Here is a 23825-nt window from a genome sequence, read left to right on the forward strand (position 1 = left end):
GTACTCAGCGGTGATTTCGCACCTTTTTTCTAACAGCGTGTTGGATCTTTCGTGCTTATGCGCAATGGCCTCTTCTCCACCCACTTCGTCTGCTAAGCCGCATCCGTGGCAGCCAGAGGTATCTGTGCTGAGTTGTTTCAAAGAGACTTGATACATGGTCTTCGGCAGATACGAATTTGTCTGAATCTTTTCCGTCTCCAGATGACATCTTGGAAATCCAAGTTTTGAGAAGACGAAGAATAGAGACAGAGTGAAGGAAGGCTCAGAAGTTCAGATTTAAGTGGATAGTAAAAACAGAATTAGATTTAGATAAGTGTATAGTTAAGTATGATTAAGAAGAAAGGAGGAGATATTTTCCTAGTCTGTCCTCGGTTTATAACTGCTGCAGAGAACTCGTGCTACTGCTTCTGCTCCCTATCGAGGCAGGAGAACTGAGTGACAGGCAATTCCAACTGAAAGGACAGGAAGCGGAAATTTAGTCCTGCCTACCTGAGCAGCAGGTAGGAATCACACAATGATCAAGATGACCTCCTCCTCAGAGCAGAAAAATTAAATACTTCTCCTTTATGGAGTTGAAATGTGGGGGTGGAATGAGGATAATTGATCAAGCCTTGAGTAATCCAAAACTAATTTCTAAGGCGCATTTTAGTTCTTCCTAGAGGGTTTCCAGCGGCCCTGATGAGAGCAGAAGTAGTATTTCCTTCTCTTATGGCTCAGGCTCATTTAGCAGTTTTAAAATCTTGGAAGAGAACTAAATTACTTGGATCTAATTCATTATGGCATCTATCTTTTAGATTATTGTTATCCAAAGATTCGAAGTGCCAAGGATTTCTGAACAGTATTCTCTTAAGATACTCCATTCCGGATGACCTTCTAGACATCTCAACTGATAATCACCAGTTTAAGGACTGGATTTATAAGGCTGATGCTTTGATAGATCATTCAATAATCTTAAAATCTAAAGCGGCGCCATGGTAGAAACTAATTAAAAACAACCACTCTAGAACCCTCTATCTAGTTAACATCGTAAATGCTAACATTACAGCATCTTTTACTTCATTGTGCTTCTAATCCATGCCAACGGCATTACTGGCAGGTAGATATTCTCGATTACCAAGGGAACAATGCATGTTCATTTGTGGATCCTCAAAACTGGAAAACTTACCTCATTATATCCTCCCCCCTCCCCCGTATGATGGTCCCAGGGCCAAATTATTAGCAGGAATATTATCTGTTATTATGACATATTTGGATGAGGATAAAATTAAATTTCTGCTGACAGAGATTCTTACGTAACACATAGAATTTGTTTGTGCTAGCAGGAAAGAAAATAAGATCTAAGGTTTCTGAAGGAGTTATTAAGTTTAAAACAGTGAGTTAGTACATTGTGGTATCTATTATAATATTTAAATCGCTGATTTGTTTTATTTATATTGCTGTATTACTATGTTTTAGGTTGTTTTATGTACTACAATTTGCTGTATTATCATGTTTCAGCTATTTGTGACGGCCAACAGCCATATACAATAAATTTTCTGGTTCTGGTTCTGTAGCAAGGAAGATGAGGAAAGGGCAGCTTCTCTTTTGATGCAATCTAGTACAAAGCTTATAGATGTGAAACAGGGATCTGCTACTAATTTTTTTAATTTCAGTATTTGCTTAAAAATTGGCATAGTTTACAGATAAAGCAACTATCAAAAATACTCATCTTGCCAAACATTCATGTTTTAATAAAGTTTGGCATACTTCTGTCCTCATTGCTGTTGCCTCTTGACACTACTTTCATCTTTTTATTTGCCCATTGTCTCCAACTTCATTTGCCCTCATTGCTGTCTGATTGGTTGTGAACTCACATGATTTTTAACAGACAGTTATGATATCATCAATTTTAATTTAGTGTAATAATGTTATCAACAAAATCAAGCTAACTGAATGGCAATGAAGACAACTAAACTTAAGGATAGAGGCATAAAGGAAAATGATGCTGAGAAAAAGTGGTAACTAAGGAAACAAAAGGGTTTTGAACTGTATAGAAACCAAGCAAATGTGTTTGCAAAAGTGTCACAAATTACAAAAACAGAATAATTTTTGACACATAACAAATGTAAATGTGAAACTGCTTTCAGCTCAGCCTTATCTTGAAATATTAATGTGTGTGTGTGTTAAGTGCCGTCAAGTCGTTTCCGACTCATGGCGACCCTATGAATCAATATCCTCCTTAACAGCCTTGTTCAGATCTTGCAAATTGAGGGCTGTGGCTTCCTTTATAGAGTCAATCCATCTCTTGTTGGGTCTTCCTCTTTTCCTGCTGCCTTCCACTTTTCCTAGCATGATTGTCTTTCCCAGTGACTCTTGTCTTCTCATAATATGTCCAAAGTACGACAGCCTCAGTTTAGTCATTTTAGCTTCTAGGGTCAGTTCAGGCTTGATTTGATCTAAAACCCACTGATTTGTTTCTTTGGTGGTCCAGGGTATCCGTAACATTCTCCTCCAACACCACATTTCAAAGGAATCTACTTTCTTCCTATCAGCTTTCTTCATTGTCCAGCTCTCACACCCATACATAGTAATAGGGAATACGATGTCATGAATTAACCTGATCTTGGTTTCCAATGACACATCCTTAATACAAGATGTGAATCAGTCATTTTGCAGCACTCCACCAGAGGGCAGTCTCCAGCTTCAGTTCAAAATGAAAAGGAAATAACCCTTTTCAGTTCTGCCTACCAGGAGAATCTCCTGCTGCTATCCTCTTTAGATCACAAATTTTACATAGCATTTATTTTTCTTAACCCTGAAATTTAATGCTTCCTTCTGATCATTAGGTGATAGGAAATCCTGGATTAAGGAGCGATATATCTCTAGAGATTAATGAACTGGCTGCACTCACACACAGGCTGTGAAATATTTGATGAATAACTGCTGAGTCCACTTCTGAGAATTGATATGTAATATTTTGTTCATCTACATGCTTAGGACTGAACTAACAATAGCAGGAAACTTCTAAGTGGATGTGAAGAACAACGCTGCTGCTAGTGATGACATACTGTACCGATGACCTAAATAACCATTGTCTTTGGATGAAGACAGATGTAATATATTTATAACTATGTGGTGACTTGTAAGTGACCTCATTAAATTATCAGACTGTGTTGATGCTGCTGCCCATGGAATAGTGACACTGTGATGCCCTAGTCACACCCTGTCCCTGCTGTCACCAAGCAATACCTGTCAGTGTGGGGCCATCCTCCCACAGAGGCAGCCGCTTAGGGTGTATCTAAACAATACATGTGATGCTAGCCATGCTGGGGTTCCTTGACCTATCTCACAGTCACACATATTCACTTAAAAACCACCTGGTCACTTGGCATGACTCCAACCATGGGGGGGGGGGATAAGAGGCTTCCATTTCCCCTCTAATGCCATTTTTCCTTGTGGAAATGGCCATAGGGGTCCTTTGGCCCTTCCTTGGGCTTCAATGTGTCCTTGATCACATAATCCCAGGATGCATGGTGCCTGAGAAAGGGGCGAACAGGGTCCACCCTGCAGCCATTTCTAGTAGAGGAAAAAGGTATGGGAGGGAAGGTTTTCAAGGCAAGAGATGAGCAGAAGTGGTTCGCCATTGCCTTCCACACTAGTCATCTGCATGTTAGTTTCAAGTCGACTTACTTCTACCTAACAAAGCAAACCCCCCCCCCAAAAAAAGGATGCGGACTGTGCCCAGAATTAAATGAGATTTTGCCCAAAGATTCAAGAAATATATATATAAAACCCTCCCATTCCGATCAAATGAAAATCTTACTAGTTCTTAGGGACAAATAAGAAGAAAAGGGTTATCAGAATATTGTGATGCCACAGAGATTAAAATGGGAGGCAACATTCCTTAAGGAGGCATGTGAAGTTTGAAAAAGAGGCAGGCGGCTCTCATTAACCTCAGGTGTAGCATGAATGGGAAAAGAGATGAAGGCTGCAAAGCATAGTTGTTTGACAGATGCTGCAATGGGGAAACCTTTTTTTAAAATCTAAAATAAAACTGGGTCCCCTATTCTGGTTGCCCTGTCTCTACCTCCCTGAACCAGAACTCGCCACCAAGTGCTACCAGAGCGAGTGCCACCAAGTGGGCTCTCCACTTGTGCTTTGCCTTTGGGCAACCTCCCCTGTTACTTTTAGAATTCACACCTGAATCTCACACCCGAGTTCTGAAGGTCTAAGGAGATGTTGTAGAGGATGTGCAGCAACCATGAAGATACAAGTATCTCCCTACTAATGTAAAATCGTCTCCTCTCCTGATGTCCCTGTGCTCAGTATTCCCCTGCCTGTAGCATTCACTGAATTAAGAGTATAGGGGTGGCACGTAGAAATACAATATTATATCCAATATTCCTTGTATTAGACATTACTAGAGAGATATGAGTTGATGGCACTCATTTCCCCCCTTACAACATAATGAAATGAATAAGATGTTTGAAATTTGTGCCATGAGAATGGTACTTGTTTTATCTAAAGGAGGTGTGGTATGCAGAGGTAGCGAAGTATGATCTTTGTGAATTGCACAAGTTAAATGGAACAAATCTGTACAGCAGCACAAAGACCTTGGAAGGCCAGCAACCAAGGCTCAATGCTGGGGAAAGACGGAGCCCCCAGGGAACGCAGCCTCCCAGATGGAGAGCAGGGAGAGCCAGGGAGAAGGCCGGTGAGAGGCAGGCAGGGCTTCCACCCAGGTGAAGTGGATTCAAGGTGGGGGCAGGTTTTTGAGGGAGGAAGACAGGGGGACATAGGATAAAAAGGGGAGTTGCCAGATGGCCAAGGAGGAAGGTGTCAGGAAGGGGAAGAGGTGGTCTGCCAGAACCTGCAGCCCAGGAGAACACAAGTCCTCCCCTTAAGGAGACTAACCCTGTTCTGAGGCCAGGCAACTGACCCCAACCATGGCAGAGGGAAGTGGTGCGCCCGGGGGCCAGAGGCATCGCTACACCCTATATAGATTGGCGGAAAACATTATTAAGGCTAGAACTGTTAAATACAAAAGAACTAGACTTCTTGCATGGGTAATCCAGTACACATCACTTCCTTGTGCTTTCAAAAACATTGGCAAATGTCTATACCAAAGGTTCTAAAGAAGACAAAGGAGTCATAGCGTTAGAACTGGAGGTCACTGGGTCTAATTCCCTACTCAGGGCATATCCTCAATCCAAGCGCTGACTAGACCTGTACCTGTTTCGCTTCAGCAAACTTGCTGCATCACCTAGGGTTGTGCATTTGGTAAAACCTGAACCAAAAAAAAAAAAAAAGGAAAATGAAAATGAAAAAATGCCATTTCAGCTTTTCCGGGTTCAGGTTTTACCGGATACAAAAAAGGAGAGAAAATAGCTGAGCCGAAATGGTCAATTCTCACCAGTCAGCTTTTCCAGGTTTGGCTATTTCCCTCCCTTGCAAGGAGAAAGCTCTCCTTGCTTCAGGCAGGCGGGGGAAGCTTCACTTAGACGCACGCTACCAGGCTTGACAGGGTGGATCTTCATGAAGCCCCTCCCCCCGCCTTGCCGGGACTCCCAGGAAGGCGGGTGGGGAGCGCTTTGTTAAGATCCATGCTGCCAGGCTTGGCAGGATGGATCTTAATGAAGCCCCCCCCCCGCCCGCCTTGCTGGGAGTCCTGGGAAGGCGGGCGGGGGAGCCTTCATTAAGATCCACCCTGCCAAGCCTGGCAGGGTGGATCTTAACCAAGCTCTCCCTGTCTGCCTTCCCGGGACTCCCTGCTAGATCCACGCCAAATTTTTTCAGTTATTTTTTGGGTTCGGGTTTAATAACCTGAAAATTTTTGAAAAATCTGGGGTTTCCGGGTTTTTAGAAAATTTTCAGGTTAAATAAACCTGAACCCGAAAAACACCAGGAAAAAAAATTGGTGCACAGCCCTAGTATCACCTGCCCTCAGACCATCTCTCTCAGTCATGGAGTCCTCTCACCGGTCAGCATTGATGAGGCAGAAAGCAGAGCCAGAACAAGGGACAACTTGTACCTGTGGCATGAGCAAGTATCCCTTTGATACTTCAAGGACACTGATACTGGAACCACACCACGAATCATGCAGCTCTTTAGCAGATATAGCCTTCAGTGTACATTCAATGTATAGCACACCTACAACACAGTGCAGTTTGCACTGGTTAGGTGAGCATCATAGAATCTAGTCCAACCCTCTGCACAATGCAGGAAATTCACAGCTATCTCCCCCCCCCCCACACACACCCAGTTATCCCTACTTCACACCCAGAAGTTGGTAAAAAAAAAAAAAAAGACCCAAAAAACTCTCAAGGATCCCTGGCCAATCTGGCCTGGAGAAAAATTGCTTTCTGACCCCAAAGTGGCAATTGGCAGTACCCTGGGCATGCAAGAAAGGGCCACGAGAGCCAAATGCTGATTCAAACCTTCCTGCCCTCCCTCTCATGATCTGCCTAAGGTCACAGAATCAGCATTGCTGACAGATGGCCATCTAGCCTCTACTTAAAAACCTCCAGGGAAGGAGAGCCCACCACCTCCTAAGGAAGCCTGTTCCACTGAGGAACCGCTCTAACTGTTAGAAAGTTCTTCCTAACGTTTAGCCGGAAACTCTTTTGATTTAATTTCAACCCATTGGTTCTGGTCCAACCTTCATATAGACAATATAAAACCAATCTATGGATTTATGCTCCAGTCATCAAAATGTTGTTACCACATATTCCTATATGAAGGTTTACAAGACAGTTAATAATGATAATTTATTGTTATACAGCCTTTTGTTATCTGATACTAGTGACTTAGGGTTTGAATAAGCTACTCTGAAATCTACTTAAACCAAATTCATGAACAGCTCGACATCTGGCTTGTGTTGGAAGTGTGGTAAAGCCAGAGGCACTTTCTATCACTGTTGGTGGACGTGTACACTAGTCCAAAAATTCTGGAAGAAAATTCATAGGAACATAGAAACTATAGTCGGTCAACCTATTACATACGACCCCAAACTTTTTCTCCTGAGTAAAATACCAGACGCATGTACTAAAGACCAACAGATCATACTAAAATATCTAACAACAGCGGCAAGAATAGTCCTAGCTTCACTGTGGAAAACAGAAAAAATACCTAAAATTGAACTCTGGATTGATAAAGCATATGAATTCATATCAATGGCACACCTAACAGAACTATTACAAACAGACACTCAAAATTCAAAAAAAGACAAATGGCACACCTTCTATGAATTTATTAAAACCAAAAAGCAACAATAAATTTGATAATTGTTATGAAAATAAAGTTGATGAAGTAACATAACATGTTAAAAACTGATGACAATGTTAACCTTGTTAAGGGGGTAAAAAAATATGACTGTTTCTTCTGTTTATGTTTTTCCTTACCCTTTTTCCTTTCCTGTATTCCCATTCAATACTAGAAATTAATAAAAATATTTATATATATAAAAAAAACCAAATTCACATGTGCCAATTAAAGAACTAATTTCCAGCCCTTCTCCCATTATTGGTACGCACATGAGAAAAAGAGGAAAGCAATTCTAAATTGAAAGGATCAGATTTTTGATGTGTGAAAAACAGAAGATCAGTTTTAAATGTACTTGTACTGGGTTTCAAAATCAGTCAATGAGGAAGTCTTCCATAGAGGAAGACTAATTTAGATCTTTTTTCCAATCTTGCTGTACTTTATAAAGTACATGTGATTTTTGGTCTCAGAGTTCACAATTAGGCAATTCTTGGCATTTGTCTGCCTAATTTATAAAGGTAAGCTCTTTTGCTCTGCAGATTATATTGTTTCCTAATACCACTTTTTATTTTTCTCATGGGCACTAAGGAACGGGACTCTATGTTAATAAAAGCAAGAACAAAGAAGAAAAATAATCACTATGTAGATTTTTATTCAAAAGCATGTATTGGAACGTCAATGTAGATCTAATTTTCCATATATATATATATATATATATATATATATATATATACTCACACAGCCAGTTTTACTTTAGTTTATGCCTATTCACATTTATACTAAGTAATCTGAGAATTAGTTCCCAGGACACTTAAAATATACAGCATAATGCATTTTGATTTGTCTGTTGTGAATCAAGGCCAAATTTGTAATGTCTTTAAACACAGTAATACATTTAAAATGTGTAAGTTCAATAATGTTTTAATTGACTAGGTAACGTATGGATATGTTAACCGCGAAAAGAGATCTGAGGAGCAGAGAAAAAGAAGACAGTATGCTAGACCTTAACCCCAGGAACTGCTGACTTACAGCGGATTTGATGTGTCAGCTAAGCAAAGACTGAAAAGAAATCCCAAACCATCTCACCAGTCACAGAAAAGCAAGAAAACATTAGCCAGCTTGGGCAGTCAAAAATGTCTTTGGTAAGAGTCAAATTCCACCAAGCTCATAAAGGTAGATTTCACTGTATATCAATGTGTGTGCCTAGTGGAGCCAGAACATGGAATGTCTGCTTGTGGTTAAACACAACACAGATGTATATGATATTATATACGCCACAAGTCTGCCTTGGACCCAGGTCTGTATAACAATACAATGTTCTGAGTAACAATGCTTTCCAAGCCAAACTGACATAAAAGCATTTTCCTTGCCTACCTTCATACCAGGTTCCCCCTTTTCACCCTGTGCAAGAAAAAAATGAAGAAACGAGAGGAAACACAGAAAGAAATGCTGAACATAAAGAGAAATTAGGACTGCAGCAATAAATGAAAGAGATTTAGAAGGTTAGCTCTTTACTATCACAAAGGCTTTCTGAGCACTACAAACCTCTATGAAAGGTGTTTGACCAGAGACTACAGCACAGGGTTTAATTTGTGTAATGGCTCTTCCCTGGCATCTCTTTCATATGCCAGGGCACAAATCTGTAAAGTATGTGGTAAGAAGAAATGAAAGCACTTCTGAGCAATTGTAGACTTGATTTTCTGCACCAAAGGGATACTACGGAGAGGGTAATATTCCCAAATGGACTTGCATCTCTGCTTTTACACATTAAGCACTGTGATAATGGACTGGGGGGCGGATGACCTGTGCAAAGATCACTCTTACTATATCACTTTCGAGCCAACTTTTTTTCAGAAAAATGTTTCCAGCCATACACGTGCAGAGAGTTTACTCTGATTATACACCCATATAACTAAGATTTCACTGTTTTGTACAACCAAAGAACCAGTGTCTGGGCAAGTCCAGATTCATGATGATTCTGTCAAGAGGGAAATCTTACAAGATGAATCCCATCTTCTTCAGAAACAGAACACAAGTGGAGTGACTACAAAAGATACAGCTCTCTGTAAGAACTGGCATGCGTCTATGTATCTGTTCCCAAAAGAAGCGATATTAGATGTAGGAGACAAAGTGATTTGAAGAATGTATACATTTTGTGCTGAAAAGTGAAAGCCAAGGCTGTTATGAAGAGAATGGTGAGACTGGCCTTTCTTTCACCAGGTCAAATGAGAAAAAGTGTTGCTCTTACCCAAACCTGTTGTTCACTGAGTGGTCTTCCGTGCAGGCATACATGGGGAACTGCGCATGCACAGGCCAGCCATGGAGAAAACTAGTAAGCTTCTAGAAGAGTCCTCTCCGAAGGAGCACTCCCCCTCCCCTCCGTATGTGACCAAGCCTTACCGGCTTTTCCTGCCCAAAGATCATGTGACAGAGGGGCGGGGAGCACTCCTGCCTCAGTTCTCCAATTGCTACTGCGGGACGATCATTGAATAGCAGCGACAGCCCACAGCAGGGGAGGAGCAAGGGATGTGTGCCTGCATAGAAGACCGCTCGACAAACATTTACAGGTAAGAGCAACACTGTTTTTCACCATCGTGGCTTCTGTGCAGTCCCACATGGGAGTATGGCAATCTGTGGAGGAGGGTGTGGCTCTGTTCAACGGAATAGTGAATTTACAACTGCTCTTCCCATAGATGCCTCATCTCTGGAGTGCCAGATGAAGGTCGTAGGTGTAAACCATGTCACCACCCTGCACATCTCTTGTATGTTGAGACTGGTGGAGAAGGCAGCTGAGGAGACCTGGGTCCTGGTGGAATGAGCATGCACCAGAACTGGACAGTCCACACCTGTGTTACTGTATGCCAGACGGATTGCTGAAGACATCAATCTGGACAGAGTTTGTGTAGAGACCACTCTCTACTGGGTCACCAGAAACAAACAGATTGTTGTCCAACCTGAAATCCTTGGTTCTGTCCAAATAAAACAGCAGTGCCCTGCGCACATCAAGTGTGTGTAGTTGTTTATTTAAACTCAACTGAGGATTAGGGGAAAATGTGGGCAGAACAATGTCCTGGGAAATATGGAACCTAGAAACCACTTTGGGCAAAAACTTCAAACTTGGCCTAAGGACCACCCTGTTAGAATAAAACTTAGTGAAGGGGAGATCGTCCCTGAGGGCCCTCAGGTCACTCACCCTACCGGCTAAGGAGATGGCCACTAAAAAGCTGTTTTGCAAGAAAGCATATTCATGTCACATGTACCCATAGGTTCAAATGGTTGTAACATCAGTTTAGCAAGTTCCAAGGATAGGCGGACAGCAGCGACTTGAAGACCAGCCAACATGGCACCGATGGTGGGAGGACTCCTAGAAGGAGGCCTGTCGACATCAGAAGGGAGCTCTGGTATCTCTACAACCTCCTCGTCCAAAGACTAAAAATGTGCATCATGCTCCGAAGGCAACAGAGTGCAAGGGCTCCTAATAGCAGGCATCACTATGCTCTGCAGGTGTGTGGGGGGATCAAACTATGGCCATGAGGCTGGGGAGACCTAGAACCAGACTTTCAAACAGAAGGCTCATGTTGGTGCCAATGTAGAGATCGGTACTGAGGTGTAGGTGAGCGCTGCCTTGGTGACCTCAAACTGTGACTGGAAGGAGAGCGGTGACAAGAACTGTTCTTCACCCACAGGAAGTCAGACCTATGCGGGGAGGAGGAACAACGTCAAGAGGTCACACAGTCCTCCATGATTATCGCAGATGGGGACCGTCGATGTCAGCATGACCTCAATGGCGATCTTGCACGGTGTTCCCCTGACGTCGAAACCTCGGAACCAGTCTTGTCAGCACCAGAAAACCTAGCTGTCAAGCTCTTCTTAGACTTCTTCTTAAGCTTATTGGTGAAGGCTCCAAGGAGGCCTGTTGTTCCAATGGAGCTTTGTCTTCCCCATGTTTAATCGGAGGTAAAAGCATCAATGAAGTTGAAGGGGAGAGTGGATGTCTGGACTCCTCCAACTCACTCAGCAAAATGATTTTTCATATAAAGAAGCCTTTAAACATGAAGACCTTTCTTGGTGAACCTTAGGGATGAATAAACTGCAAGCAAGGTAAAAGGCCATAACATGGCATTCCTCTAGGCAAAAAAGGCAGTCTTGATGCTCGTCATTAGCAGCCATCTTTGTGCCACATCTGTGGCATTTCTTTAAAAGGGCCATTTCATCTAATGACAATCCAAAACAAGCGGACGGGCAAAGAAAAACCAAATCGACTAAGAATTACCTCAGACAGTCAAATTAACACAGAAGCTCAATAGACATCCTCTCACCGTGGAGGCAGAAAGAGTGCTCCCCACCCCTCTGTTACGTGATCTTTGAGCGGAAAAAGCTGTTAAGGCTTGGTCACATACAAAGGAAAGGGGAAGCGCTCCTTTGGAGTGGACTCTTCTGGAAGCTTACTAGCCATCTCCGTGGCTGGCCTGCGCACGCGCAGTTCCCCATGCAGGACTGCACAGAAGCCATGAAGACAAAAAAGCCAGAGTATTAAAAAAAGAACAAAATATAGATTAAGTATGGGGGGGCATTCTAATTTTCATCATGGTTGGGAACAGAATATAGTTCACAAGTATATTTGGTTTACATCAGTTTAACAGTCATGGCTTCCTTCAATGAATTCTGGGAATTAGTTGGTAAGGGTGCTAAATAGTCTCTGACAGATATCCCTAACTCCTCCTCACAGAATGAACAGTTCCAAAGTCTCCCTAGGGAGACAGAATGGCTGTTACCGCACTAGGTATTCCCAGCGATGTATCAAGAGTTTGGAAATGTTATAAAAAATACTGTTCGGACTTTCTATGTCTTCCCACCGATGTATTAAGAGTTTAAAACGGTTATTAAAAATACTGTTCGCACTTTGTTTGGCCCCTTTAGCTGTGAAGACGTCTTCCAACCATTTTTTAGCTGTGGGATCCAAAAACCCTTTTAAAGCGATGTTTTTTATAACACTTTCAAACTCTTTTAATACATCGCTGGGAATACCTAGTGTGGTAACAGCCAATGACTAACAAACCAGATTAAACTGCAAGCATAAATACATCCCAAACAAACAACCAAATACCCTTTTCTGAAAGATTCTCTAACATTCTCAACAGAACAAACATTTTAAAATTACAATCAATTTATCTATTTGTACACTACATGCATTAGTGTGTTAGCATATTAAGGGTGGAGTTGGATGTTATACTTGACAGGAGATGCCTGCTGAAAATGGCAGCCCCTTATTGAGTTCTTTCATCCCCATAACACTTAGGCAACTTTCTCGAATTGTGACCTCACCATGCTATAAATTTTCCTATCACCACCAGCCAATACAGGACTGTGGAAATACACAATATGATAACATTAAGACAGGCAAGTGTGTCTAAACATTAGAAGGGGGGGGAATGAACACTGGGATGTCAACTTTGGCAGCAGCCTCATAACGTACATAACATTTTCTTCTGCATTATGAGTGTCTGCCACATATTCCACTGCCGACATGACCTAAGGAAAGGTTCTGCAACTTTTCATACTGCACTGCAACTAATGTTGTTTAAAATGGATCCCAAATATGACAATTGGTCAACCCTCAGAAGATGCTCTAAACATCAGATATTTGTCATTCTTCAGGCCAGAGGGAACAGTACCTTAATTAAATATCCTCCAAATTGCATATTTAATACGATTCTCAAATAGTCATGTTAAGTTTCATTCGAAGCAACTCATCACTTAAAAGGAAAATACATTGCCAGCTAGTGTGACCAGATACAAAGGAATGGAGGACTTCTGTGCCACCTTGAACAAACATACATGACAGAGAGCTTTAATGACAGGAATCTTCTCCCTCACCTTAATGGTCAAGCTGAATCTGCCAAAATTTTATTTTCCACACATCTGTTACAGGCAAGGGAGCCTAGTCCACTCTTGCATCTGTTCATCATGTTATCACTTTAAAAAAAACCACCTTGTTCCAATTGTCACCCCTAACATCTGTATCACTTACACTCTGAAGATTTGTATATAACTGTACAAGCAACACATGCTGTATTAGTATTAAGGTGAACTGAGAATATGGGAGGTTGGACATGCAATGCTGAAGTTACCTTTGGGCCAGTCGGTCCAGGGACCCCAGGGGCACCAGCTAAGCCAGTTTCACCCACCTCACCCTGAGGATAAGATGCAGAGAAATGCAAGAAGAAGCAGATACAAAGAGACGCAATTTTTATGGATAATAAGAAATTTAATTAAAGATGTGGTGAACAGAAATCCCTTGATACACTAGCTGGCCTGTCTAGTTAAGTGTTGCTAAATGTTAGAAAGAAGGAAGGAAAAGAGATGCAAAACTTAGGAGAAGCCCTAGAAATATCACTATTCTCCCTTAACTATTCTCTGATAACAGTAACTAATCAAATGTTGCCTTTTTTCTGGTTTTCTGGTTGGGATTTGTTTTGTGCCTTGTTGAGTTTTTTGGGCAGTGAGGGGTTGCTTAATTATTTTGAAAGCCTGAAAACAATTCCCTTCCGATGTATTTGTTGGTTTATTTTTTTTCACACCGACTTACTTTCTTGTATTTTCAAACATGAAACCTTTGTTTGAATGCATGTGCAGTGCTAATGTGGAATGAAAGTGTGCGTGTGAGAAGGAGAGATCTGTACTCACTCTGGTCAATGAGTATTTTACAGGTGTTTTGCCATACACACCCCTTAAGCAAAAAACACTTTAAGGCCTCATATATGAAAGCATCCTCTGACTCCTGCATGTGATTGAAAATGAGGGAAATATTTTCCATATTTTTTTGTCTGTCCTGCCCATTAGATGAAGGCATGGAAGTTCCCTAGCATGCCTTTGCTTACTTCATGAGAACTGCCTCAGCATGGCTTCTACCCCAGCCTTCCAGGCTGTCCCCCCATTAGTGGATACCAATTCCAAGACTCTTACAGGATAAAATAAATTCAGTGTTTTCATTGATAAAAAATCTAGGGAGATTAACAATACAAGTCTTCCTTTGTTGCATACCCACATAGCCCAGTATCATGCTCTATACTTTGGAGAGAGAAGCCTCTCAAATATTGCAAGGGCAGCTAATGAAGAAACCACACATTTCAATGGGGGGGGGAAGTCCCTAAATTGTATGTGCAACAGAATGGACTATGATTTTTAGTTCCTCACAGAAAACAAGCTTCTCGGATTATGCAGATCTAATGAGAAAGCAGGTCTTAACATTTCAGCCACACACTGCCCATAAAACCCTGCATGTGTTACCATTACACAATAAGCACAAATGCTGGCAGCTGAGAATATTTCCATTTTTTACTACTTTTTTGTTTTTTTCTCTCTGCTGTTCTCTTTCTTAGTATTTTATCTCTCAACTAACTTCTTTCTGCCCCCTTTTCCCCATCACTGAGTTCCCTCATTTAAAGGCTCTTGATTTAACTTACCTCAGGTATTTCAAGGGTAGTTAGCTGCACAAAACCACTGGGAAGTTTTGCACAATCAAAATTTTCTTCCCACAACAAGATCTCAGTATTCCCAGGTAGGGTTGCCAACTTCAGGCTGGGAAATTCCTGGAGATTTAAGGGTGAAGACTGGAGAAGGTGGGGTTTGGTGAAGAGAGGGACCTTAGTGGGATATAATACCATAGAGTCCATCCCTGAAAGCTGCCATTTTGTCCAATGTAAACAGATCTCTTGTCATCTGGAGATCAGTTGTAATTATGGGAAATCACTAGGCCCCTTCCTGGAGGTTGGCAACCCTATTACCAGGGAGAACAAGATATGGTCTGGACCCTCCATGCATATAGTCAGCTCCACGATGGCAATTTTCCTTTGAAGACACAGAGCTTTCTTTCCAGGATAAATAATATGGAATAAGATTTTAATTGTATGAACTGAATTTAGATGGTTCTTTAGCCTCTAATTGCCACGGTTAATTTACTAATCTTTTTATGGACAAACCAAATAACATCATGGTCATCCCGTTGCATTCCAGTACTCTGTTTTGTTTTCTTGCATTTGTTTCATATCTAATTTGTAGCATTAAAAAAATAATTTCAAATCAATTGCAGTGTTAAACCATCCAACATAGACAGTCAGATTACCACTGAAACTTTCTAGGGCTACTGTTCCTCTAAAATTGCACCTTATTCTTCTTCTTCCATTGTAATGAATTATTTCCTGTTCCTAGCTGCCTGACAGTTTTTGAAGCATTTGTTAGTAAATACATAATTTTCTGCTCTTCTGGGGAGAAGATTAATTTTATTTTTTATTACATGGTAATAAATAGTTTTATTTATATTTATAAATAATAGTTTTATTACGTTGTAGCAAACAAAGTCATTTATTTCCCCCCCTCGTTTTGTAATGCTCATGTTATTATGAACATAACATCTTAGCTTGATGCAAAGTAAAAATACTGCGGCCCTTTTATTTCTAGCAAGAGCTGATAATTAACTATTCATGTTCCACGAAATTAACTATTCATGTTCCACGAAATAAGCAGCCACCTGGGAGAGAATTCATTTGGCTAAAAACAGAGGGAGGAAAGGAAAGTCGCTGGGAGAGCAGGACCTTTGCTGAAGATTGACTTCAAAGTAGCCATATAGAAGGCTCTTGCCCTGGGGCAGGCATTGTCAGATTTTTAAGGGGAATATAGCACTATATAAGAGCCCCGTGGCGCAGAGTGGTAAGCTGCAGTACTGCAGTCCAAGCTCTGCTCACGACCTGAGCTCGATCCCGACGGGAGTTGGTTTCGGGTAGCCGGCTCAAGATTGACTCAGCCTTCAATCCTTCCGAGGTTGATAAAATGAGTACCCAGCTTGCTGGGGGTAAAGGGAAGATGACTGGGGAAGGCAGTGGCAAACCACCCCGTAGAAACATAGTCTGCCTAGAAAACGTCGGGATGTGACGTCACCCCATGGGTCAGGAACGACCCGGTGCGTGCACAAGGGACCTTTACCTTTAAAGCACTATATAACATGCTGTTTAGAACCCGCATTTCAATCCTGCTCTCACAATGATGTAGAAAAGGGATCCTTTAGACGTACTAAAAGGTCATCATGAGAAACCCCCTCTTTATGGTACACTTCAAAATGTAAAGGGTGAATTGGCAAACATATTTTGCTAAGGAGTTGGACCTCAGTGGACACATGCTTTCCTTGCAGAAAGTTCGAGCTTCAGTCTCTGGCATTTTCAATTAAAGGTTCTTGGAGAGACCTTGGAAAGCAGCTAACAGTCACAATAGACAATGCCAAGCTACATGGGCCAATGGCCTGAGTTGGTATAAGAAAGCTTTATATATTCATATTTACAAATACTCTATGCAACTAACACTCTATGGAGAGCCATGATGGTTTGCAGTTGTTTGAGTATACACCCAGTGTCAATTGCAGGTTTATCTCTATGTAAGTTGTGAAATGGCCCACAGAGAAATGCTTCAAGCTCATGAATCAAAGCTGGATCTATTAGAGACCAGCTGCTTTTGACACAAGCTTATCAAACTATAAGGAAGGCTCCTCTTGTCTATGACAGCCAATGACTTGTTCTGTGGAACAGACTGTTGGCCTTTGCTCTGAAAGACCCAGTTTCAAGTCCAATTTGCCTTGGAAAAGGGAACGTCAGCCTTTCGTCTGCAAATTGGAGCTATCAGTGTCCTCCTGGAGGGAGCTTTGTGAAGGCAAACTCAGTAACAGTATGAAAACTGTACAAATAGTTGCAGGGAAACCACTTTCTTATCAACCACTGCAATGGAGGTTTGGCAATTCCTCCCATTTTCAAATTACTCTTACAGTTAAGAAACATGCCCCAACATTTTAACCTAAGAGCCAAGAATCATTGAGACTCAACCCTGTGATCCAAGCCTACCCATAAGCAATCCAAAAATTTAGCAGCATAATCAAATAAGGCAAGCATCATAAAAACAACAGAAACACCAAAAGAAATGCTTTACCAAATACATTATGGATCAAAAAAGCAAGATATGCCATGCCACCGGCCGATTAAAATGTTTGGAGAGAATACAATACAATCCTTTCATGGGACTGTATTATCTTAGCAGATGCATGGTGGGTGGCTTTTTTGAAAACAGATATAAATCTCTCTGCACTCCTTCCTGACTTGTTAATTTTAATGTGCACTGGTATAGATAGATTTCAAAGAACTACTTCTCCTCACCAGGGATACACACACACGTACATGAATTCTGAGGTGGTACAATCTCGATAGACCCTTGGAATCAAGTCATATTTATGGTGGGGTAGGAGTAGAGTTGCTAAAGGATTCTCAGCACTGCTATTGATTGTGAGTGCACGAGTGCAAATGAAAAATAATTTTTTACCAGGAAAGTATAAAATCTTTAGGGGTTTGAGGTTTTTCCATCCCCAGACTCTCCTGGCAGAAACTGTCCTGAGCAGCTGAGAAGCTTAGTAGCTCTTGAAAAATTTGAATCATCTCCAGTCCCACCCTCTTATAACAGATGCTGCCCATGGGAATGGCAGAGGTTGAGATGGTTCAAGGGGAAGTCACACTTACTTCAATCCCAGTCACTCGCAGTCAAGGTAGGAAATGACAGAAGTGCTATGGCTAGGGTGTGCTGGTATATATTCGTATGCAGAAGGAGAGGATGGTGTATTTTTCCAACACTTTCCCAGATGGCTCAGGCCCACTGTAATGCATTTAAAATGCTTTTGTGCTGAGTTTTATTCTTTGGTTTTGTGCTTCTCAAATGTTTTGTTCATACCTTTCTTCCATGGTATCCTGGAACTCCAGGTTCTCCCTGAAAATGAAAAAAAGGAGGTGGGAAATGATGGAGCTGAAGTGGAAAGACTTAAAACTTTCTGCTTTCTCCTGCAGGAACAGGAAGATAAATTAAACATCTAAGGAAGATACTCAGTGCATAGAGTATTCAAATAAAATCTACGTCTCCCTTTAAAATCCTCAAGTAAGAGACAATTAGATTGTACTAGTTTATTTCATGATCATGGAAATCCCACTTTTTAAAGTTCAAAACAAATGTGGGGGAGAAACAATTGGATCCGGACCAGGGAGCCAATTTTTATCTTGGAAACAGCATAAGGGGAGCAACCCCCTTGCCATAGCACCATGGCATAAATTAAGAACTTCAATAGTTGCTTTTAGATGCAATTAAAAGGTGTTATGAGAGCGAGTCATGGGTCTTTTGTGCATCTCATCAAGTTAGGTCCCAACAAGAGAATTCAAGATGTTAAAATGTTAATCAATTCTTTCTGCTTAATTGCAGGGTTCTGGTTCTAAGGTTGCCAACAGGCTTGGAGAAAACTGCCATATCCTTTTAATTGATGCTTTATGTGTAGAAAAGGGCAGCTGAAGCATTGCATTCACCAGAAAAGTAATATCCCATTAAGCCTCTATTAAAGGGACAAGATTTTTCCTCTCCAGGCAGCTAGCTGTCCTATCTGGTTTGAATATTGTTTGCAAAAAAAACCCAAAAACCTATGTAGTCAATTCCCTTATAACTCGAATGCTTATCATGGTCTTGAGAGTTGGGTAATAATCACATTGTAGATTTTGCTGCATTTCATGTTTTCCCAAAGAAAACATCTGGCATTTTAGAAGGCAATCATGGTATTTGGAATTGATTCCAAGTTACTTTACTTACCTTTGGTCCAGGAAGTCCTGGCAAGCCCTGAAGATAAAAGTATATCACATAATGAGCAAGTAAAAAACGGAGAAGCTCTATAGTATGTATGCTAGCGTTTCTAACCATTTAGTTCTGCCTAAACAACATGACACAGTTTGCTTCTATTTCTTGAATGCAGAAACTCATGATGAACTAGGGAAGATAAGTCATTGAGAAACCACCTTAATCACACTGTAGTTACATAAGACTGCTGATCTTTGGGGTTAGATGAGCAGTTTTCTGTTCACAATCTAGTGATGGAGAGTGATTACTCTAAAGCAGAGGTGTCGAACTAATTTGTTACAGGGCCGGATATGAGATAAATGTCACTTGGTGGGGGCTGAGTCATGCCTCCCCAGCCCAGATTGAGAGTAGGGGGGTGGCTGGCTCACGGGCCAGATAAGAGCGCTCAAGGGGCCGCATCCGGCCCCCGGGCCTCATGTTTGACACCCCTGCTCTAAAGTGCTGTCTGAGATACAGAGTGGAGGGAGTGTATTTGCCTCTCTCTCACTATGCTGTATGGCAGAGTGTTGGTGAGAAGAAATGACTGGCAGATAAATGCCTCTTGACATGGTGAGAGGCAGAGGTGGCAGGGGAAACAGCCAGGGATTGTAGCCTCAGAGCCACCAGCGCCTAGGATACCTTACTGAGTCAACAGCCAGTCCCTTAGTTGGCCATGCCTATATGAAGTCGACAGAAACATTAATATAAAATGACTAACACTCTCTGCATTTTACTCATCCCTTCGTCATCCTTTAATGCAACAAACATGCATTATATTCTAGGAAACTGAGAAACAATTTAATACGCACCTTTCCATCCTTGCCTGGCTTCCCTGGTTCTCCTACTCTCCCCTAAGGTAACAAAGAAATGCATATTTTTAAGATACCACTTGGTAGCCCCTCATTTTAATTGAGTGAAGTCCACCTTTGGAAACTGCTTAATGCCACCCTGGGAATGGTTCCCTAAGGAAGACATCAGAGAGATTTCAGGAGCATTTCAGACTTGGGTTTGAACTGAGAGTGAAATAACTGCATCCAGAGTGTGACTTCCTCAGCTGGTTCTTTGCACATGCTGGGATGGAGGAGATGACATTCTTGTTTACCCCCCTCACACATATATGAGATGAGATAAGCTCTGATGCAACATCATACTCTTGAAATAAGAACTATCTTTTTCACACACTCCTCACCTATTTCAGGATCCTGGCAAGAATCAGTGCTGGTGTTGGAAAGGAGGGGAGATGGAGGATCAGAGAATCATGAGGTACCAGGAAGAGGAAAAACATAAATAATTGAAGAGAGACTTACAGGTGGGCCAGTGGGGCCAGGTTGTCCTTGAGTTCCTGGAAGGCCTGGGGGCCCAGGTGGTCCTGGGGGCCCTTGGATCCCCGCCTGTCCTTGTTCTCCCTGAGGTTTATAAATAAAACAATATTACCCTCAAATAATGTTTGAAATGTAGCAAAATGATGCTATAAGTGATATACAGCAAGCACAGCCTGAGGAAAGGGAGAGAGCCAAGCCAAGCCAAGCCAGTTACGGGGAAAAAGTATCTCAAGGGGGTTTCCAAAACTCAACTAGTTCACCTATAGAGGAATGTTCTGAGTGGATTTCATGTTAAAGCCCCAGCTGAGGTAATGAAAATCATAATCAGATCTTCGGAAGGGAAAGCAGATGTCAATATTAAACCACCTTCAGATGTAAAGGTAAAGGTCCCCTGTGCAAGCACAGGGTCATTCTTGACCCATGGGGTGATGTCACATCCCGACATTTTCTAGGCAGACTTTGTTTGCAGGGTGGTTTGCCAGTGCCTTCCCCAGTCATCTTCCCTTTACCCCCAGCAAGCTGGGTACTCATTTTACCAACCTCAGAAGGATGGAAGGCTGAGTCAACCTTGAGCCGGCTACCTGAAATCAACTTCCGTTGGGATCGAACTCAGGTCATGAGCAAAGCTTTGGACTGCAATACTGCAGTTTACCACTCTGAGCCACGGGGCTCCTCCTTCAGATGTACCCTTGCAATATTCCTTAGGGCCAAACTGTGCATTACACAGAAACATGAGTGACCGAAGCCCAGTGGCCCTTTTTGAGGAGGAAAACTGCTTCCAGAGGATGATTAAGAGCTGAGAAACGGCAAGGGGAGTTATCCATTTCCCTTTTGAAGGAATAGATTAGAAACTCAGTGAGATGAAAAGCTGCTTGGGAGAGAGATTTTGAGCAGGAAACTAGCAGGGAATGAAAGGAGTGAGCATCCTCTCCTGGGACACCATTTCTTCTTTCCTCATTACACCCACTGAAAGTAGTTTTTCCTAATCTAAAAGGGTCATTAGGCTACCATTTGTGTCCAATGTGCAATCTGAGCCTAGTTATGTTAACTGTGAAGCTGTCAAGAGATGCCTCTAATGAATGAGGTGATACATTCATTCACTTGAAAGTGCTATACTTCACTTCTTCTCCATCTTGTTCTTTACCTAGTCTTGCTCCTTCCTTATCCTTGGAATTCTCTTCCTATGGATATTCATTCTGCTCTTTCCTTATTTTTAAAAAAATTCTGAAGGCATCTTTTTTTCTCAGGCTTTCTTATTCTGGTTTTCTTTCACTGCTAAACTTTGCTTTCTTGTTATGGACTCTCAAATCTCTCAAAATCCATACCATGTGTGAGTGATGCCTTTTAAAATAAGACTTTTCACAGGGCCCATTTGCCCAAATCCAGAGAAATGAGCAGTGCCATCCTAAGCAGACTTATACTCATCTATGACCATTGAAATCTTAAGGGATAACTCTGATTTGTTAAATGCCCGCTGAAATTAATGTGACTTAAGGTAATCACCAGTAAATTGTCCCTTGTCAAACTGTAAAGTATCCAGTGGTACATGTTAATAAGAATAAATATTATCTCTTACTAGCAAATCCCAGAATGGAATCTATAAAGCCTGATTAGCAGTGCCATCCTAGGAGCACTACTAGGAGGACACTCAATTCACTGAATGGACCTGACCAGGATTCTGAACAGACCTGCTTAGAGGGGCACTGTTAAAAAAACCCTTTTTCTGCCTCCCCCACCTGCTGTTAATGTCCTTTTCAATTTTATCGATTGCCACATGGATGAGATGGCCTTTTCTGAACCTTGGCAGAACATTAAATCTATAAAAAATATCAGTGAAACCACTTGGTACTTAACAAAAGTGTGTGTGTGTCCAATTACTGCTTAAAATTGTATGTGACTTCTGATAAGTATGGTGTTTGATCTCTAACTTACTCCCTCTCTCCAGTCACATTTCAGATGAATCTTAGAGATCCATTCTATGATAAAAGTGGTCATAAGCATATCATTATGCTACTATGAAGAAAAGGCTTTTTGTAGACTGCATCTCTCTATTGGATCCTCACTGAAACAAACTAACTGCACTCATCTGCACAAACACACATAACTGTCCCCAAAGTACACTGAATAGAATGTTGCTTGCTGATGTATCCTCTGAAGGATGACATAAGCAGCTGATTTAGTATTTGCTAAATGTATACCTAGATAACTCTACAGACATACAAATTAATTTATTCAAGTACCTTAATACAAAATGCCCTAGCCATCTCGAGATAAGGCTAGAGGTTTTCAACAGAAGTCCCATTACTGTTTTTAATATAACTGAACTTCCTTAAAAATCAAGAGGATGTTCGAGAGGGCGGGATCAAGATTAGGGCATCAGATGCATAGAGGCACTTCATATTTTATGTGGTAACTGTATTTGTCATGGTTACATCAGTAGCAGAACTTGTTTCCTACAAATGAAGACTTAAGGAGAAACACACATCCCTAAAAATGCTATATACTCATGTTGGGGATTCCTGGCTAGATGAGGCACTCTGACATGAATCCTAGCATGTTTAGGGATGGGCACGTGATCTTGATACTTTTGTCAAACCTGTTACCCTATTGAGCGGAACACAACCTCAAACTACATACCATAGGTTGCCAAATGATTAACCCCCTTGTTTTTTAAGTCCTGGGCAGGCAGCAAAACTAGAAACTTTAGTAAGCCTAATAGAGCTGGTAGACGGCAATCTGCCTGAAGGGTCACAAATTGTGCAGGCCTGGATTATATGTTTGCTGCAGGAAGCATCTGTGTAATGCCAGCACAAATACAATTACCATATAAAGTGAAAATCAGCTCTTAGCTTGTTTTCTAATCTGCAGACAAGTAATTTGCATCCTTTGTAACTGAAGAAAAAAGAATAAAAATGTCCCATGTATTCTAATGGGGCTGTGAAAACATTGTTCTCGCTCCATCTCTTTCTTACTTGTTGGAAAAAGAGCTTCAAGCAGCCAACATATCTGTTCAAGCTTAGCTGCTAAACAGAGCATGGATTAAAACCAGCTTGTGGTGTTGTTTGTTATGTACACACAACTTGAATTGGGGTGTGTGTGACTGAATCTTCAGAGAGACTACTTTCCTACGTTTAATGAAACCCCTCTGCGAGGAAGAAAGCAACGTGATTAATCAGCAGTTTCTGAAATGAAAAAAGCTCAACACAGGAAAAGGAGGTAAAGGTAAAGAATACCTGGAAGGTGCGCTTCTTTATGACTGGGGGTGGAGCCAGCCGCACTGAATTGAGAAGTGGCAACAGCTGAAGAAGAGCGAACCAGAAGGTCACAGGGCAGGGGCCAAAGGTCACAAGGCAAAGGAAGTCAGTATGGCATCAAAAGTCATACAGAGCAGCCAATGAAGAAAATGGAAAGAGGGAAAAATGGAAAACAATGAAAGGATGTCACGAAAGTAAGTTACAGTTGAGAGACAAGAATGAAGGGCAACAGAAAAGGTATTTGTCATTGGGTACCTCTTGGCAAACCTCTGAGCTCTATTGTCCACATACAGCATATTAATATGGGTTGCTGGGAGCACCTATGGTT

At 41.6% G+C, this 23825-nt stretch overlaps 1 protein-coding gene across 1 annotated transcript in view; it reads right to left on the reverse strand.

Moving 5' to 3' along the window:
* Positions 1 to 23825, reverse strand: part of COL13A1 (collagen type XIII alpha 1 chain) — a 132196-nt gene that overhangs the window by 102033 nt on the left and 6338 nt on the right. Inside the window, exons 3-6 of the mRNA XM_056850513.1 lie at positions 20229 to 20327; positions 19731 to 19772; positions 18898 to 18924; positions 18001 to 18036 (exon numbers count right to left, since the gene is read on the reverse strand). The gene's annotated coding sequence lies outside the window, so the exon portion shown is untranslated. The remainder of the gene's footprint in view (positions 1 to 18000; positions 18037 to 18897; positions 18925 to 19730; positions 19773 to 20228; positions 20328 to 23825) is intronic.

Source organism: Euleptes europaea, chromosome 5 (genome assembly GCF_029931775.1).
Source record: "Euleptes europaea isolate rEulEur1 chromosome 5, rEulEur1.hap1, whole genome shotgun sequence".
Lineage (NCBI taxonomy): Eukaryota > Metazoa > Chordata > Lepidosauria > Squamata > Sphaerodactylidae > Euleptes > Euleptes europaea.